This window comes from Podarcis cretensis (assembly GCF_951804945.1).
Source record: "Podarcis cretensis genome assembly, chromosome: 1".
Taxonomy (NCBI): domain Eukaryota; kingdom Metazoa; phylum Chordata; class Lepidosauria; order Squamata; family Lacertidae; genus Podarcis; species Podarcis cretensis.
In genome coordinates this window covers 64,894,385-64,914,250 of record NC_137170.1, presented here as the reverse complement: position 1 = coordinate 64,914,250, position 19,866 = coordinate 64,894,385, and the positions used below count along the sequence as shown (strand labels likewise).

Sequence of the window (19,866 nt, the reverse complement as noted above, 5' to 3'; positions counted from 1 at the left end):
CTGTGGTGCACATAGATATCCCCACTCCTCTGGCTTGGGTAATTTGACCCCATTAATGCAAACAAATTTAATCTGACAACAAAGATTGGTTGTCTATTCCCAAATTCCAATGGTACCACTTCAGAAATGCAGATAGCTCTGCTGTAGAGCAACACAAATAGCCTCTGCTTTCTACCCCACATCATATCATCATGGTAATTCACAGTGAAGAGGGCATAGGAGGACACAAGGCAGGAAGATGCTAAATTAACAATAACTTCAAGCTAAGACTCAAGTGATTTACATTGAGCAAGATTGTGGAAATAATCAGGCAAGCTACCCAGATTCAAGGATTTTGCTTTTGTAAAAGCAAAAAGCACTTGGTAGAAATGAAGACTCTTAAATAAATAGCACTGATCTCAGGCTGAACTCTACTAATAAATGTAGGGAAGTTTTTTTGGTTTTTTTTTAATGACTGATGTTTTAATGTATTTTTAATCTCCTGTTGGAAGCTGCCCAGAGTGGCTGGGGAAACCCAGCCAGATGGGTGGGGTATAATTAATAATAATAATAATAATAATAATAATAATAAATTCTCAGCATTATACATCAGTAAAATATATAGCTCACTGCAGCATAGTGGTGTATTCAGACACAACCTTGTTGCAAGAGTTTCCCAGATTTTTTAGTTAGTTGGTTTCAACACTGTATTCACACCGTGTGTGATCTTCCATTGCGATGACCTCAAAAAAAAAAAAACATTTCACAGCAATCATAGCAGTGGGTGGGACTTGACAATTATGGTTTACTCCTCCTCTTCTTAGCCACCTGGTTCCCTCTCACCCCTACTACCTATTCTGCACATGCACACAGTTGAATAAAGTGTACTCGTAATGCAATTCTATGTCTATGCAGAAGTAAGCCCTGTTGAATTCAATGGGACTTACTGCATGGCAAGAGAGGTTAGGGTTGTACCCCAGGTCTGCAGTAGGGCATTTTATTTCATAAGCCACCAGACATTTGGTTAATTAATCAGGTAAACTTGAATAATTTTAAAAATGGATTGAATGGAAGATTTTAGCATGAAAATATGGTTTTTATTTTTAGCCATGTTTTTCGGGAATGGAAAGGAGTTTTCCAGCAAGACTTCCTCTTCTTCTTCTCCTCCCCCAAATCTGCTCTGGAGGGGAAAATTCCACTGAACAAGCAGAGGTTTGTTGCATCAAAACAGTGAAAATGTACCCAATACAGTGGTACCTCGGGTTAAGTACTTAATTCGTTCCGGAGGTCCGTTCTTAACCTGAAACTGTTCTTAACCTGAAGCACTACTTTAGCTAATGGGGCCTCCTGCTGCTGCCGCGCCGCCGGAGCACGATTTCTGTTCTCATCCTGAAGCAAACCTGAGGTACTATTTCTGGGTTGGCGGAGTCTGAAACCTGAAGCGTATGTAACCCGAGGTACCCCTGTACAGTGAAAATGTACAGGCAAGCTCAAATCTAACAGTAAAAGTCGGGCTCGCTCCAAACTGCATGTTTTTCCTTAGGATGCAGACAAACTTGGATAACAACTGGGTTTGTTATTTTCACATATAGGGTACCGACCATCATTTGGTTCCCTCTTCTCAGCAGCCATAGGCACGACCAGCACAGCTCCTAACAGAGCCTGATTTGAATGTCTGTTACACAGTCCATCTTCAGCCTGTACAAGAGCTTCATCATCTGCAAACTTCTCTCTCTCTCTCTCTCTCTCTCTCTCCATCCTGGTGCGCATGTGTTTAACCATCTAGCCTCATGAAGAGCTCTGGGTAACTCAAAAGCTATTTAGCGACATTCTGTTTGGGCTTATAAAGGTACTGCTCTAATGGGTTTTTGAAATAGTTGAGATGGGTCGGAACAATGGCCTGTTAGAGGCAGTTCTACACCACCACCAAAGAAGTCATCAACAGCTTTCTTAGTTCAAACAACTCGCACTGAATTTCAGCGTCTTACACGCAGAAGCACTTCATCTCGTCCCATGAAGCAACATGCCGCTCCCACACAGAATTCTTTCTGCCTCCCTTCCTGCTTCTCTGACAGGGTGCCTAGACACTGATAAGGTGCAGAATATATAAAAACAGGCAAACGAATAGGCCCAGATGCTGATCAAAGAGACCAACAGTCTCTTGAAGCAGACAAGAGGCTCCCTCTTCTATCTGGTGAAAGCAGAGCCTGTCTTCCACTTCTGTCTGGGGAAGCCCTGCACTGGGGCCGCTAAACACAGTTGGCTGGTTCAGAAGCCCAACGCGATTAACCCTACTATAGCAAGAAGGGGAGAAGATCACATATACATCTGCCTGCGTTAACATGCAATGTGGTTGATTGCTGTATTAGCATCTGCACAGCTACCCTGCTTTACAGCAGTACAATACATTTAGTGGGCGCGTTGGAGGCAAAAGCAAATTGCTCAGATTACTCAGCACCTTGTCAAACACAAGATGTTGCACTGGGAAAATAAAATGCACAAAAAAATATGTTTAACTCAAAACAACTACATACCACGCTTCAAATAACAATTAAAAAGGAACACCTGCAAAAATCAGTTAACATTTGATGTCCACAAAACAGACTACCACAGAAAACCTAACTTGGCAGGATCATCAGATTAGGCCATCAAAACATAACTACTACCTTGTTTTATCTTCTAGTTTTCTCAATACATGTTTTTGTTATTGTACATTTCAGAAATGTGTGTGCAGATTTAAACTGAGGCAACCATGTCTCTTGAGAGGAGAAAAGCTACTATGAAGTGAACACTACATATATACTACATTTTTCAGTAATTAGAAATACAATGCTTCTGAGGAAGAGAGGATTTAATGACCTCTGATACACTGAAATTCGAGATGCTCATATTCTCATTTAGGATGCAGGTACAATACACCAATACATAATTAAAGAACATGAAGTTATTGTGATTTATATTTATGTGAGGTCGGTTTTACAAAATGGAGAGTATTTCAAGCTCATAGGGAAATTAATCTTATTTTAATTTCTTACCCCAGATTAATTTCTTACTATTGAAGCTCAAATTTCTCACCAGTATATTATTATAACACAACTACCAGCATACTACCTACTGGGAAAAATTAAATCCACAAACTAACTGTCCGATGAAAAATTAATCTGTTTAAAATCCTACAATATAGCATGCATACAATGTATATTAAATACTGATGGCATGCCACATGTTTTTCCAAACTAATATACAGTAATGGGAATAACTTATAAAAAATGTTCACAATTGAGCAGTGGTTTTCAAAAAACTAAAATACATGAAACAGAAAAGTGTTGTTCTCAATATAATTTTGGTGACTTGTTTTGAAATAGTCTCTGAGGAAAATCACATCAAATTATGAACTGTCAGCAATAGTCTGAATAAACCAGAAACTACAGTCAGGATTGAAGAATAATGAATCAGAAGCTAATGAAGAAGGCAGAGCTAGAGAACAAGCCAGGAGTCAGAAATGAAGAGCAATTAGGAACAGAGCATAAACCAAAAGACAGAATTGGAGAAAAACGTCAGGAGTCATGACCAAGGAGAATACCGTAACTAGAAACACAAGATATGCCAGAACCAGCAGCTAGCTTGGGTGAAGTTAGGACTGAGAACCGTAAGTGACCACATGTGACACTGCTTAGCAGCTCCCCAAATTTCCCTGAGCTTGCCATTTGGGGCAGTAGTCAGCAGTTTCTAACAGTCATTTATCAAACATGTTTGAAATTAAGTGCATATCAACACACTATATTGAATTATGTGGATTTTTTTTTAACTTCAGGTATGCTTCAGCCACAATTTACATTCTCGACTCTATTTATTAAGGAAGAGGGAAGGGAAGTTCCATCAAGCAGCCTGAAGTTCTTATAGTAACGTAACTACTTTGTTGGATACTGTCCATTCATTGTTTTGGGAGTACCAGTTTTAAAAACAAAGAATGTAAGTGAGTGAGAGAGATGAACAAAACGGCACAGTTAGGTGTAAGTTTACTACCTGTATTGTTCTATTTTTATCAATATTTCCAGTAGTATAAACACATCTAATTCTTTCAGTCCTCCCTCATTACCTAAAATAATAAGGTAAGGGTAAGAATAGGGTTTGGCCACCTCATGAGAAGAGAAGATTCCCTGGAAAAGACCCTGATGTTGGGAAAGATGGAGGGCACAAGAAGGGAATGACAGAGGACGAGATGGTTGGACAGTGTTCTCGAAGCTACAAACATGAGTTTGACCAAACTGCGGGAGGCAGTGGAAGACAGGAGTGCCTGGTGTGCTCTGGTCCATAGGGTCATGAAGAGTCGGACACGACTAAACGACTAAACAACAACAACAAAATCATCCCAGAAGAAAATTCTCACTCATTTGTAGTTGCGTATTTGGAAAGAATAGGATGCAATCTTAGACACAGAACCAAACTCTGAAATAGTTCTAAAAGATCTCTAAAGGTAATATCGTGCACGTCCTTATTCTCCTTACAATACATGCTTAGAAGTTACTTTGTGCCGACCCTTCATTTAAAACAAATAAACTGAGCTATTTTAAGAAAGGCAAATGGGACGAGTCCTGTTTCACTTTCCATATCAGAATCTTCTCAGTGCAAAGGCCTGGTACTCCAGGGTTTCTGTGACAGCACCTCAGAGCAACACACAGGAACATTTGATGCTAATTTTACACCATCTAATTTGTCAGCCCTTGTGTAGAAAAACAAAGTCCCTCTTTTATCAGCATTTTCCCAGCAGCAGAACTCCAAACATGACATCACTCACACTCAAGAAGTAATCCTGAGATATAGGCCTCCTTATTTAATGGGAATCTTTTTAGTATGGCTGAGGTCCATGGAGATGCCATATTACTCATCTTCAAGGATTGTCAGGGTTTGCCTGAGCTTTTCTTAATATAGGATTTTCAGGCTCCCTAACCTCCCACCTGCAACAGACTTTATCTTTAACTTAAAATCGAATCTTCTTAAATTATACAACTTCCCAGTTCTCAAGTAGTAAAATTTGTTCGTTTTCTTGCATAATCAATCAATTATTTAATTTCATGTTCATAAAATCTGAACTTTATATCCAATAACCAGCCTGGTGAAGCTTTTGGAGTGTCACACTTCGACTTGGTATGCCTACTAGATTCAAATCTATGCTCTACCACAAAGATCAGCACAATTCTATAGATGTCTGTTCAAAAGCAAGCTCCACCAAGCTTACTTGGGCTTAATCCCAGGTAAATATAAAATTGAACTGCACTCCAAGCAATTTACAACCTCCACACCCAATTGCTTGGCCTAACCTCCCTTAAAGGGCAGTTGTCCCTCCCCCTCAAATGTAATTATTAAAGCTTTTAAACAATGTACATGAACATGAACATACAAACGCAAAGTATGTTTTCCTGTTTTAATACCATGATGACCAAGCAACACAATCCACAGGTTAATTCATATCCAGGTAACCCCTCCACAATGTCCTATGATACAGTGCATGTAGGCGAGAGGATCTATATGCAGACAGATACGAACAACAAGCTGCAACTGATTTTCAAACAGTCACAAGACTCTTTGTTGGTTTTGCTTAAGTACAGTCAGGACAGAACAAAATTTCACTGCGTTTGGAAAATAACCAGATCATAAGGCTTAGAAGTAAAAAGAAAAAAAACAAAGATATAATTTTGTCTCATGACATCACAAGAGAATGTTTATCGCCTGCTGATACAAGCAGCCACTCTGGTGTTTTATAGCCTAAGTAATCATTTGGTCCATGAACAATTACTTATGCCCAGACAAACACTTTTATCAGCTTACAGCTATGGACTCTAATTGAGCCAGTATAAACTTGAACTCTATAGATTCCTTATATAAAAGGAGGAATGAATTCTCAAGAATGTAAAGTGGAAGTCAGTGTTGCACAACCAAACTTCTACTTATGCAATGAGACTTCTTCCTCTTCCTCTCCCCAACAGCCCTCTGTGCACCCCTCAAATTTGCTTAATTAGATTTAAGGAGTGTACAAGAGGCTGCAAGGAGGAAGTAAACTGCTCATGCAGAAGCACACAAATGCTGTCAGATTCAACCTGAAACCTTTATTGCTTTGCATTCCAACAATGCTTTTTTTATTTGTATAGATTTATAAGCCACCTTTCCCAAGGCAGATGAAATGTTGTTTTGGAAGATTCATAGTTATGCGTCTGAACAAAGGTGCCATTGACTTGTATTATCTTCTTAAGACAGTGGTAAATGCACAAGGCCTACAGTTCCTCAGCCATATATGGCAGCAATTGTTTTTACTTATTGCAGCTGTTCCTTTATTAATTTTATGAAGTGCAAGATGAATTCAGAATGCATATTAATCCTGCTATTTCATAGTACAGAATTTTGGAATTTACCGCATTCTACGATACAATCAGATTCAAGGTGACTTACAAAGATAAAATATATGCAACAGCCAAAACTAAAAACAAATCTGATAAAGCAAACAGCAGTAAAACTGAACCATGAAAACACAGTCCAGAATTCCCATGAATGGGATTTGGTTCATGAAAGAAGTGGAGTGGGGAGGTATTTAAACTCCTCCTTCCTTCTGTGCCTGCCTGAAAAGCTGCTCCAGAGGACTGGGAACAGTGTGGAGGGAGATGTGGGGATGAACTGGAGGGGGAATAGACAAGAATTGCCAGCCTCCAATGAGAACCTCTATAGGGTCTCAGTTTCTTCTTCAGAAGGAGTATATTTAGCAAATGAGTTCTATTTTGAGAAATTTAAAATATGGGAAATCGAAAATTAAAGTTGACTGCGTTTAATATACACGTCTATTTCTGTGTGTGAACAAACACACTTAGAGGAGATGGTTGTGTTTCAGAATTGTGCTTCAGAATTGCTGCAATAACTGACCTTTATTCCATTTTTCTGGATTAAAATGGGCAAAGTAGGTTACAGCAATGGAAACAGTGAAGCAGAAAAACTACAAAACTAAAATTTGAATAGTAAGTGTTTACTAGAAAGTGTTGGAGTGGTCTGTTGTTCCAAACATATCAACTATTATTGTGTTTGTTTAGTTTGGAAATCATTTCACGCTTCCGTGGAGAAAAAGGTTTAAAATATCCATTTCAGAATTAGCCAGCTATACTTTCCCATTGTGGGAACGCCATAATTTCCTGCAAAGATTTCAAAAGATTAAATGTGAAACTGCCAACCATATTTCAGACATGTAATAAAGTTTATTTATGCAAACAGCATGCTTTTTTATCCACTTAAAGTCCCCCAATGCAGCCAAGTAAAATGAAATGTGATCCAAAAGTTCAATTAAGCCAGGATGGCAATATATGTTTCTAGACCCACTCAAACAAGAGCATGCAAGCATCTGAAGTTCAACATGTTCTTCACCGCTTTCATCCATTTCCAAGGCCAAGTATGACAGGAACACAGCCATAAAATAAATCAATAAATAATACACACAGAGAGAATAAAAAAAAAAAACTCTTACAATGTAGTGTTCCACGTTGAATAGGAAGAGATCAACATAATGGTTGAGGACTGCTGGGTTGTAGACTTGCTGAAATAACTGAACTTTTTTCCATTTCTCTGCATGAATGAAAATCCTGTTTGCCTCTAAAGAGAAATGTGAATTCTGATTAAGTGACAACACTGTTTCCCATGGTCCACTTCCATGTCATAGAAGTAGTATCTGGATTTCTGTATCATACAAGTTACTCAGACAGTATATGGTGTTTCCCAAACGAGTGTCGTTTATCCTTTAAGGCTGCAATGGGAAATACCCAGATGATCCCAGCAATCTACATTATGTGTTAGGCACACAATGAGCTGGTTTTCATATAACACAAAGCCAAAGAATAGTTTAGCAAGAACAGGCTAGTAAATAGGCTTCCAGACAGATTGCAGGCATTGCTTGTAAACTAAACCATGGTTTGGGTTAACGTGTCATCTGCAGCCACTGTCATGGTTGGTCTCCAGACAAACCACAGACTGTAACCAGGAAAACCATGAGCTCAGGTGCTTTGCATACTGTGAGCTAAATAATGGCTTGGCTTACAATAGCCAAGGAGGATCTTGGGAAGAGCGCAAGAGGTGAAATCTCCTCTTCAGAAACCCTCTCATTTGCACAAAGTCATGTGTCATTTACAGTTCTTAAAATGTCCTGATAATAAGCAGGCTCACTATTTAGTTAAGCTGGATTCTGTGCTTTCAAGGCACATTAAGTGTAAGATCAAACTAAACCTGTAGAAAACTGTAAGCAATTTGGCATCTTACTACAACTAGGATTCCTTACATAAAAATTACTTGGAAAGTGGACTCCTGTTCTTTAAGTTATACCCAATAAAACAGTAGGACTTATATATATATATATTTATTCTACCACTTCAGGTGATTATAAGTAAAAAATTGTGAATATACATAGAAAGAGCTATATCGCCCTACTGTGTACAGGTGTTTAGCTAGTTTTAATATTGCAGATAATCAACTTCACACCTAACATAATTAAAAATGCACAGCAATTACAGTCCATTTGCAAGACAGTTTTACAACTCTGCTTGCTCCTCACACAAAATTTAAAAGGTAAATTGCATGCTTCCAATTAGTCTTTCAAATGCAGTTTCATAAACTTCAAATTAGCAGGCAAAAGTCTGCAAACTGAGCTTGGCATTACAAACTAATGAGCAAAACCACCTTGAGGGGCATGTTAGTCATCACTAGACTTAGTCACCTTGAAGACAGAAAGAAATACTGTATATCTTTATATAATTCACAAATCTATTGATTAAAAACATATCTAAATTATATAAAATTGATTCGACATACACTACTGCGCACTTAAGTAGGCTTATGTTAAATTGTATTTTAAGTGGTTTGTCACATTATTTAGAATCATTCCAATTATTAAGAGCTTAATAATTAGTTAAGAAACTATCAGTTAATAAACTATAAGCCAATTATTTGAGCAAATTTTCCCAACAATTATTCAAACTCAATTTAATTCTGATAATATTTGTAAGAAACTTGTGAAGGGGGGGGGGCAGCGAGAAATCAATCAATTAAAAGCTATGGGTAGAATTCAACATCACACTCTTCCAAGTGTTCCATCTGCACTAGCATATCAGCTTGCCAGACAGAAGTTCTCCCTTCCCTGCCCCATGCACTGTTCTGAGGATTACTCTTGATCCCCCAGAGTCAAATTGGAGGCGGGGTACAGGGAATGAAGGGAGATATGTCCCATTGCTTCAGTGGCAGTATTTGTGCAGGTATTCTATGGAGGGCCGCGATTTTCCCATTTCTGCATTGATTGTTCAGAGCAAGAGACAGAGAAATCCACCACCCACCCACCCTGGTATACATTTTTGGCCGCTGAATATTTGGAATATTTGGAATACTGAGGACTGCAATACTCATTTTGATGGATGTTTTTAAATTGTACTTGCTGTTGTCAATTAAAACAAACAAACAAACAAACAAACAAACCACTCCTATCAATTGAAAACACCAGTCTGATTTCCTGAAAGAGTCCCACCTTGTGGGATAAACTGCTTTGTGAAAGTGATATTCCGGAATATAATTATACAAATAACACAGGAAACATTTTCAACCACAAATTCAAAAACTACACCGTGGCAATAAAGATGTCTCTTCCTTTCAGTTGAAACTAACAATGTACGGCAAATTCTTTTCCATCACACTGTAGCCAGGAGTGACATCTGTAGATTTGTGCACACCTTCAATGGATAAGAACTTGTGCAAACAAAGGATAATTTGGTATTTGTGTACTTAGGATTACAGGAAAGCTTTCTCAAAAGCACCTTGGCAGAAGATTTTGTGGTCTTTCTGTATCTTGAAAACCTTATCTTTCGTTTATAATTCTGTTTATGTCTGGTGATAAAACAAACACACATTAAACTTTTTACCTTTTCAGTTTAAATAGGTAGTGATCTCCAACCCACACTCCAATGCTCTAGCTCAGAGTTGGGGGCAATATAGGCATGGTTTGTTTTTTTTACAAGAGTATTGCCAAGGAATCTGGAATGACTCGGTTCCACAGGACCAAACCAGCAAGTCCCTGCCATTCTTTCAAGCTCCACAGTTGGAGCTGGACAGGCGAACATGGGGTTGTCCTGAGTTCAAGAAAGGTATAGCACCAATAATGGGAGAGGCAGAGTCCTGGTGACTACAGCTGAAATCTCTTTATGTTGTGTAACGTTGACTAGGTCCTGCTTTTAGCGTTTGGGACCTACTGCAAACTCTGACCGCTGGCAAAAAAAGAGACTTTTAGATCAATTACATACTTCACTGTACATGAAAGTTCAACGCTCCTTGAAATCTAATATGGTACATAACACAAACATGTCACTTATTTATGGGGAATCCTTTGACAGCAATTGGCTCAGCTGCTGTGATGTAATGGAATTAGACTCACCATTTACACATTGCCCAAAAACATGATGCAGATTTGGATGTAAATTTAATAAATAATTACTAAGAAGAAATACACCTCATCATAGTGGGGAAGACTATGACCAATTTCATGCAATTTCAAGTTGTCTCTCATCAAAATTTAACACAAGCACATAGTCCACATGTCATTGGTGAAACTTCTAATGATTTTAACAGAGCTGGATAATGTTCCAAGTAAGCAAATCCTGGTTGATCATTTCACCATCATTCAACAAGGAAAAATGGAGACTAAAGGCATTTCTGTGTCATTCCATGGTAATCTTGGTAATAAATGTAGCAGCGTAAAAGGACCTTTTAAGGCAGAAATCTATGAAATTCAGCATAGGTATTTCAATAAATGAACTCTTAGATGCTATGAAGAAATACCAAAATTAACTTCACAAAAACACATACAGCAGGCATAGGCAAACTCGGCCCTCCAGATGCTTTGGGACTACAACTCCCATCATCCCTAGCTAACAGGATCAGTGGTCAGGGATGATGGGAACTGTAGTCCCAAAACATCTTGAGGGCTGAGTTTGCCTATGCCTGACATACGGCAAAACTGCCCCAAAGTGATCATTTAAAACAGTGGTTAGTGATAAGCACTTAGATCCATTGGAGATGTAAATACATAACCAACCTTAGCACTAACCTAAAGTTACTGCCTGAACACTAGAAATTTCTGATCTCACAGAGAAATGCTGGTCCCAGAGACTATATACTGGAAAAACCCCTGCAAAGAAAGAGGCTGGAGAGGTGGGGAAACAACCTATTTTATTTATTTATTTAGAAAAATTCAAAACCACACCTTCATCCAAACATGGATTCCATGGCAATGCAAGCCCACACATGGTTAGCCATCAGCTTCACATCCTGGTTTAGGCATTTAGACATGATGTAAGCCAGCTTTAAGGAAAACAAACCAGGGTTAAGTCTATTATCTGTACAGGGCTAGAGTAGTAGTTCAATACAGCTGTTTGAATACTTTGGCCATGTGCTTTCCAGGAAGTAAGCACTTCTGACAGAGCAACTCTGAATATTCCTCTACTCATTTATTTTTATTAATTTATTTCTGGCCCACCCTTCATCTGAAGACTGCAGGGTGGCATACAAGATAATACAAACCCATACCACAAAAAGGAGGAATCTTAAAATACCATAAAATTTAAGATAAAGTAACAGCGGAAGCAATCTCAAAGATTCAAACATATGTAGCCCAAGTTTAAAAAGTGTTTTTACAAAGGCACCTAAAGACAATTCTGAGGGGCCAATCATACCTCCAGTAACAGGGGGTTCCATTAATGGGGTGCCACTGTTTAGGCAAAATAGCACCTGATCTTTACTGAAATTGTAATGAGTAAAAATAGTTATAGTCTAATGCAGGCATAGGCAAACTCGGCCCTTTAGATGTTTTGGGACTACAACTCCCATCATCCCTGACGACTGGTCCTGTTAGCTACGGATGATGGGAGTTGTAGTCCCAAAACATCTAAAGGGCCGAGTTTGCCTATGCCTGGTCTAATGCAATACAGGTTCAGCTTAATATTCTTTGTTCTCAACCTTTTGTCTCACCTTTTTCTATATATTTTGTGGTGAGGGGTAGCTGAATCATACGGAAGAGGCAGTGAGATGGTTTCAGTGTGAAAGAGAAATATATTAATGGCATTTGGAATCTCTTAAACCTTCCTCAAGGATAATAATAAAATGAAAATTACCAAATGAGTAAAAAGTTATGGTTAAGTAATTGAAAATATTAGCAAGCTATATATGCCACATTTATGAGCCACTGAGCTTCATTTTGTACTAGTTCAAATATTAACCATAATTGGAATTCTTAGGATAACATATACTCAAGATGAATTATTTACTTTTTAGTAATAATAATGTCGTGCTTCTGAAATTGCTTTGACCACTAAACTAAACTGGATATGGGGCACATTGTACAGTTCTGATAATTGAAATTTAATAGAAAGGTTTTGCAAAGGAGGTCGGTGAACCTGCTTTCCTTTTGATCTTTCATCCTTGCGGGTGCTTGGATATTTCTTTAGTAAGAAAAGTTTTGCTGGATGAGTCAGTGCACTGAGTCATAGGCAGCTTGAAGCCTGTAGTGCTATAGACTAATTGGTAACAGTCTCAAATTTAATTAAAGCACAGTTGTCAGCTCAGATTACTGACTGACAATCCTACAGAAGTATTTTGTTTTTTAGGAAACTTGTTTTAATTGTTCTTTTATATTAAAGGTATTTTGTTTTCAGTTCCAAATCCCATTTAATAGGAAAAGGAGTTGTTCTTCTACTTTTCTGTATCTTCATTTATTTCCTAACATTTTCCAGAGATGCCAAGTACTGTATTACAGCAAATGGCTTGCATGCCCCTTTAATCACACCCACTGAGCAACGTTCTCTATCCCTGACCTTGCCCCATCCTAAACGATTTAGCCAAAGTCTTATTATATTATTTTCATAGCTTCAATCTGAAGGAAAGCGTGTATCATGTCTTCCCCAAACTGTTACATAAGACGAGCCCTCCTGCATCAGAGCAACAGCCCGTCTGATTGCCAAATGGATGCCACCGGGAAGCTCACAATCAGGACTTGAAAGCAATACCCCTCCTTCCTTTTCTTGCTCTCAACAACTTGTATTCAGTGGCACACATTCTCAGAACTGGAAGATTACATATGCACATCACGAAAAGCAGTTTTTGATAGACTTACTTTCTGTGGATCTGTCTAATTTCCATTGGAAGGCATCAAAGCTATTGGCCATCCCATCTTAAGGTAGCAAATTCCATAGTTTGACTATGAACGGAGTGAAGAAGTACTTCAGTACTTCCATGTGTCCGTCATGCATCTACCACCAAACAATTTCACTGGATAACCCCGAATTCTAGCATTGAGAGTAGAGGGAACATGTCTCTCTTCACTTTTTTCTCTATGCAATGTCCCCTTGCTCCTTTTTACTAAACGAAAATGCCACAAACTCCTAAATGTTATGTTCGCATCTGCTCATTTTCACAGGTGACATTTCAGGCAGTAGTTTTCAGATTTTCAGGTTTATTTAGAAAAAAGTATATAAAAGTAAATTTGGAAAAATTAGAACAATCTGGTAATCATCTTTGTCTTTTTCTACATTACATATTTACATCATTTCCTGTATCAGAGGCATTTAGGAGACGAGAAATACATTTACACTGTTTAAATTTTACAGTAAGAGTACTAATAGCAATAAAGAGCTGCTATGAATCATGCTAGATGATTGGTGCAACCATATTAATAGAAATAGAAGTTAAATGAATCTTCTGCAGAGGCAAATGCTCATTGTTCCTCATATGCTCAAATGTGAGAATTAAATTGTTGAAGATACTAATGCATGACATTTCAGGTTCAACAGAAAGGACCACAATCAACCATCCATGTACCTACTGATATTATTTCCTCAACGTAATTCCCCTGTGAAATTGTCAAGATGCTTTCTAGACCCTGAAAATTTTAAGCAGTTGGTAGTTGTTTGACTTTTTAAAAATATGTATTTTTACCAAGTGCTAATTAAAGGGTAACTTTTCTGATACATACATGAGTCAAGCGCATATGCCAATTGAGAAATAGATTTCCTTCCTCCATACAGAACTATAATTACACCCCTATCCTTAAACTTCAACTGTCCAATCCGAACCAGGTCTATTCAGAAGCAATGATTCTATGTTTCTATGATTGTAAGTCATATTGAATTCAGTGGGGCTCTCTCTCAGTTAAGCAGTGTTAGATTGCAGCCTAAACTGTTCATGTGACCGATACCACTTTCCTAAGCAGGCTTACTCAAATGTAAACATCCCACAGTTTAATAAAATTTACTTTCAGTTAAGGGTTTATAGATCTGCAGCCTAAATCTAACTGTTTTGTTGCATGATAAATATGATGTACTGTACCATAATATTCTACATAAACTTGATTGTGCTAAGATGATTTTCATAACAAGATTGCTTTTTTCTTTTGAATTTGCTACTCCCTCCAGATATAAAAATGTGGCGCATGGTGGGGAGGTGTCATATTATTAACCAGCTTTGAAAGGTACAGATATATACTGATTATGAATATTCACTGCATCAATCAGAATTTAAAAAATAATTATTTTATTAAGGGAAAAATTATAAAAAGATGCATCTTATGTACCTTAAATTATACATTACTTGCTGGATTTAATAACTTTGTCTCTCATATGAAATGGCTTATGCCCAAATAATAGTTATGCTACAATAACTACTGTTATCTCAAAACAGCACTTTAGGATATAATGTTTCAAACACATTCTATTTATCAATTATTTCAGGTACAGTCTACTCACACAAAAGTAGAAGCTACATAAGAAGATACCAGAATTTTATCAGGTTTTTCATGTCACAGTTCTTAAGCCCAATCATTATTTGACTCTTGAAATTTCATATATTGATTTAAAACTATGCAGAAGAATACTGAGAAATAAGAAACATGTAAAAATATGATTGAACAAATATTGAGAAACGTTGTCCTGATTCTATATGCATAACTACCACTCTTCCAGCTCAGAATTAGCTTCCAGTGAAGTTATGTATGGTTAAAAAATTGCCTGTCCCTGGGACTTTAATTCCAGCATTTTTTTATAATACGGGTGGTTTCAGTGGCATTTGTGTCACTAACTTTCATGGCATAAAGTGTTAAAGTTCTCCTAGGACTATCTGGTGCGATAGAAAACTGAAAATCTAAATCACTGTGTGTAAACTGGTCCTCAAATATTTAAAAGCTAGCCAATCCTGGGAAGAGTATAGAACCACTTATTCCTATCACTACTTCTGGGACCGGTGTCTCATTCAAAAGACTTAAGATTACTTTCTTGTGAGTAGTTTTGCCAAAGAAGTGCTAAGACTAATGCTGTAGCACAGAGGGAAAGCGTACACAGCGTCATTTACGAGCTGAGTCATCCCACAGCACTGCATCTTTTTTATTATAACATAGTGCCTTAAATAGGCTCCTGAAATACTATCATTTGTTACGTGATATATAGTGATAGCAGCAAGCTAACTTAGTATCACAGGAAAATGAGATCAAGTGTATACACAGCACAGCTCTCAGTGGGCAGACCAAGTGCCTTGCTGTTTCCTTTCTTGGTAGAAGCTACAGGTTCTCCTTCAGTAGAAATGTACATAGGAAGAGAGTTGGTGGTTAACTGCAATGACGATGGTACCAAGAAGGTCTAACTGCTGAGAACCAAAGTACAAGTACAAAGTCTAGACAGGTTATGAAACACTATAGCAGGATCTGCGTAGCTCAAACTGCCCAAAACTTCTGTGTATCAAGCTGAAACTCTGAACTCATTTTGCACACTGCAATGTATGTGAACACCTGCACAGATCCATCAAATAATAATTTTAATATTTTATCAGGCTTTTTTTGCCACTTATTGGTATTTGGGAACACACTTTGTGAACCACATTTGCAATAAAGCCAACACCCTAAAACAATGGTACCGCTATCTTTGAATTCGTGCAAAAATTCACAACACCAAGAACAGCAGAAGGCTCGGTGCAGGCCATTGCATTTGTGAAGCCTTCCATTCTCCTGTTCTATCTCACTGATTATTGGTGCTATCAGAAAAGCTGAACTCGTTGCCTGGTAGGCAAGAGCAAGGGAGGAAAAAAATCACATGAATCTAAGTTGCTAGATGCAACCGTTGGTTTTTGCACCTAAAACTACAGTAGATGCCTGCCCACCAACCCAATCTTGGCAGGCACATCACAGGTTCAGGGCCATGATATTTTATTCTATAAAATGTTGCAACTACATTCATGTCTTCATAACAAAAAGACTGTATTGAGCAGTTATGCTTCTGAAGCATTTTATACTAGGTATAACAAATAAATCCCAGCATATCACCATGTGTACATATGCTATAGTAAAAGATAAACTGAAATGATCCCTGAAAATTCCTTCATACGGCTGCATATCCTAAGCCTGCTGCTTTATTTGCTATCAAGCAGCTATTTCCGCACAACATATCAAAACTTCATACTTCAGTTAAGAAGACCAGAATTTCTGAGGTAGTAAGATGTGAGCAAATATAATCTAACATTTCATCCTCATATACTGTCCCCTATTTGGAGGCTGAGATGCAAGCTTCACAGATACATAACAGATAATATGATGTGCCTGGATGGTGAGGCCATGAACCATAGGAATGGAATGTATACCTAAATGTCCTATCAAGAAAGTCCCACTTTAAGTCCCAAATTTCAGAGAGAAATCTGCTCAACTGTCTCCCACTGAAATCAATGGGACTAAAAATGCTTATCTTTGAATTATGGCCAATCATCCTTATTTGCTGGCTTGCAATATGTAGTTTAAGTAGAGGCTGCTTTTTTAAATAACCTATACAAATCACTTCAATTCAGGCAGAACCTGTATGAGTTAGCAACAGCACAATCTGATACACGTCTACTCAAAAGCAAGCTCCAAGCGAGTATAGGATTGCAACCCAAGTTGTCTTTAATATTTAGCTGAAACTGTAACATCGTAAAGCAGTTATGGCATAGCTTACTATATCACGCTGCAATCTTATTTATGCACACTTATCTGGAAGCAAGCCCCATCACACTCAATGGGATTTAGTTCTCAGGAAACCTGATGATGGTGAACTGTTGGTCAACCAATGGCAAAGCAACCCAAATAAACAAATGTTTTCGATGGCCGAGAAAACCTAAAATTGACAGCTGCTCCCACTACTCTGCACAAGCCATTGCACAATTCAAAATTATGACACAAGAGAATTTTACAAAAACAGATTTCACTTAGTTCCCCCTCGCCATTTTTTATTTTACAAAATGCAGCTCCAACATCCATGGAAGACCTATGGGAAAAGGCTTCCTTTCTTCTCCGAAGCCTTTTATACTAAGAATTCTTCTCTCGTAAGCTATCTACCTTCCGTCCCACAAAGGGGTGTGTGAAGTTACCTGCATTTTTTCCCTGGCACAGTGAAAAGCAGTTCTGGAGCAGGAGCAATTTCTAGCCAAAAAAAAAGAGCCATTAGGGGAAAGGTTTAAGATGCCTCCAGCTCTGGTCTTCTTCCATGGAGGACTGCATCTTCATTTTGTAGGAGGAAAAAAGAGTCCAGGAAAAGCTGCATGTGATTTAGTGCCATGCATATTTTGGCCCCCGGCTCCCAGAGAAGCTAGATACACTTAACATCAACACAGAGGCTGAAATAAACAATGGTAAAGAGACATCAATGTGGGCATCTCATTGTACAGCCTGTACATTTTAAGACCAATGCTGCCAGTCCCTTCTCAGCTCCAGCACGCCTACACTTCATCTATTATTTTGCAGCCCTCCCACACTTATTTGCTTTGCCCATTACTGGCTGTTATCGCAAGCAAAAAAAAAAAAAAAAAGAACAAGAAGAAAAACAAATGTCCTCCAGCCATTTAGCTACAGGACCCTCCAAATCACAGAAGATGAAGGACAGGCACTAGTTAAGGTAAGAAGTATTATGGGTGGTTTTGGCTCCACAACCAGATGTGCCTATAAAAAGGTTGTGTTGATTTGACCTTTTGTATTATTCACTACAGCTCTGTACATACTAGCACAGAACCTTTGGGGAACTAGAACAAAAATACCCTAAAATAATAGTTAATATAGCAAGTTTTACAGGAAGTATGTTTCAGCAGGCTTACTGCAGTAGGCGTTCCATTGAGAAGAAAATGAACTAAAAAGGGAGTGACTCATTCATACAGTGTACTTCAGAGAATACTGCACAAAAGGGATTTGGGAGGAAAGGGTTCTAAAGCAATGGGTAGATATTTAAGAGTTTGCCTGGAAATCCAATCCCTTGCATTAAGTGAAAGTTTTCCCACAGGCAAGAGCAAAGAGTTCAAACCTATTTCAAAGAGCTCTGATCCCATCACCCAAACAAACCAGTATGCTCTTTCTTCATTTTCTGCTATGATACATATTTTGTCAAATATATTCAGTACCTATGAGATAGTTACAATTTGTGCCGTCAAGCCTGCAAAAGGAACAATGTGCTAAAACTGCATTAGAGTAGGTCAAGAGATGGAAGGAATTGGAAAACGTAGTTTCTGTCTATCACAGAAGCAGCCTACATTTTATAAGCAACCATAAGGCAAGCAAGTTTTGGCCTTGATTACTGACCTCAACTTTAATGAAGAAACTGGCCAAATAATATTAACTCTTTGTGCAATATTTTGCCCAACAAACTTGGCTGGCACTCATACACTACCCTCCATGTCAGAATCAGAATACTTGCCATCCCCTAAGATAGGAGGATATAAACAAAAATACAGAAAAATAGTACCTGCTTTCATTCTACATCATCGTAACTGCATAGCTATACTCTAAAGAGGCATAAGAAAAATCCACTGGTGTGTAATAAAGGTACTTTGAAGATACTATCATTTACAGAAGCATATAAGTGGCAGCCATTCATGGTTATGAAACAGCATTTAAAGTTCTGAAGTAGCAGCGTCCCTAGCCAACACTGAGACTGAAGCCATAGCACAAAATGACCACAAAATTCTTCCAGAGGGGCAATCCTGAGAATAGAAAGTGGCTGCTGAAGCTTGAAGTTACAGATTAGACAGACCAGAAATTCACATATCCCATATATATATATATATATATGAATAAAATCACAATTTCTGCAGACAATATCAGACAATAGAGTAACACAAAGTATAAAACATTGGTTATTTTTTAATAATTACAGTTTTGGTGCTTAAAGGAGAAAACATTGATGATCCTCTGCCAAATGGAGCCTCACATTTTGCTTCACTAACACATAAATCTTTGTGAAGCACACTTTTGTGGCTTACAGTATCATTTACCACTGAATGTGAAAACAAATATGAATTTTTTCTAATCCCGTATTGTTGTTATTATTATTATTATTTAAAAGCCATATGGTGCAAGTATTTCTAATCATTCGTGTTTTCACTCTGAAACTTGCAGTTGACTTTGCCTGAAATCTATACACATTTACCTGGGAGTAAGTACCACTGAACTTTACTTTCTTATAGGTAAAAAAAGGTAAAGGTAAAGAACCCCTGGGTGGTTAAGTCCAGTCAGAGGCAACAATGGGATGCGGCAGTCATCTCGCTTTTCAAGCCAAGGGAGGCGGTGTTTTGTCTACAGACAGCTTTTCGGGTCATGTGGCCAGCACAACTACACTGCTTCTGGAGCAATGGAACACTGTGATGAGTGCCAGGGCACATGGAAATACCATTTACCTTTCCACTGCAGGGGTACCTATTTATCTATTTGCACTAGTATGCTTTTGAATGGGTAGGTTGGCAGAAGCTGGGACAGAGCAACAAGAGCTCACCACCACTGTGGGGATTCGAACTGCCAAACTTCTGATCGACAAGCCCAAGAAGCTCAGT

The 19,866-nt window shown here is 38.1% G+C and overlaps 1 protein-coding gene across 4 annotated transcripts in view; it reads right to left on the bottom strand.

Annotated features, from left to right (window-relative positions):
* Window positions 1-19,866, bottom strand: part of METTL15 (methyltransferase 15, mitochondrial 12S rRNA N4-cytidine) — an 85,882-nt gene that overhangs the window by 55,398 nt on the left and 10,618 nt on the right. The gene's annotated exons all lie outside the window — the stretch shown is intronic.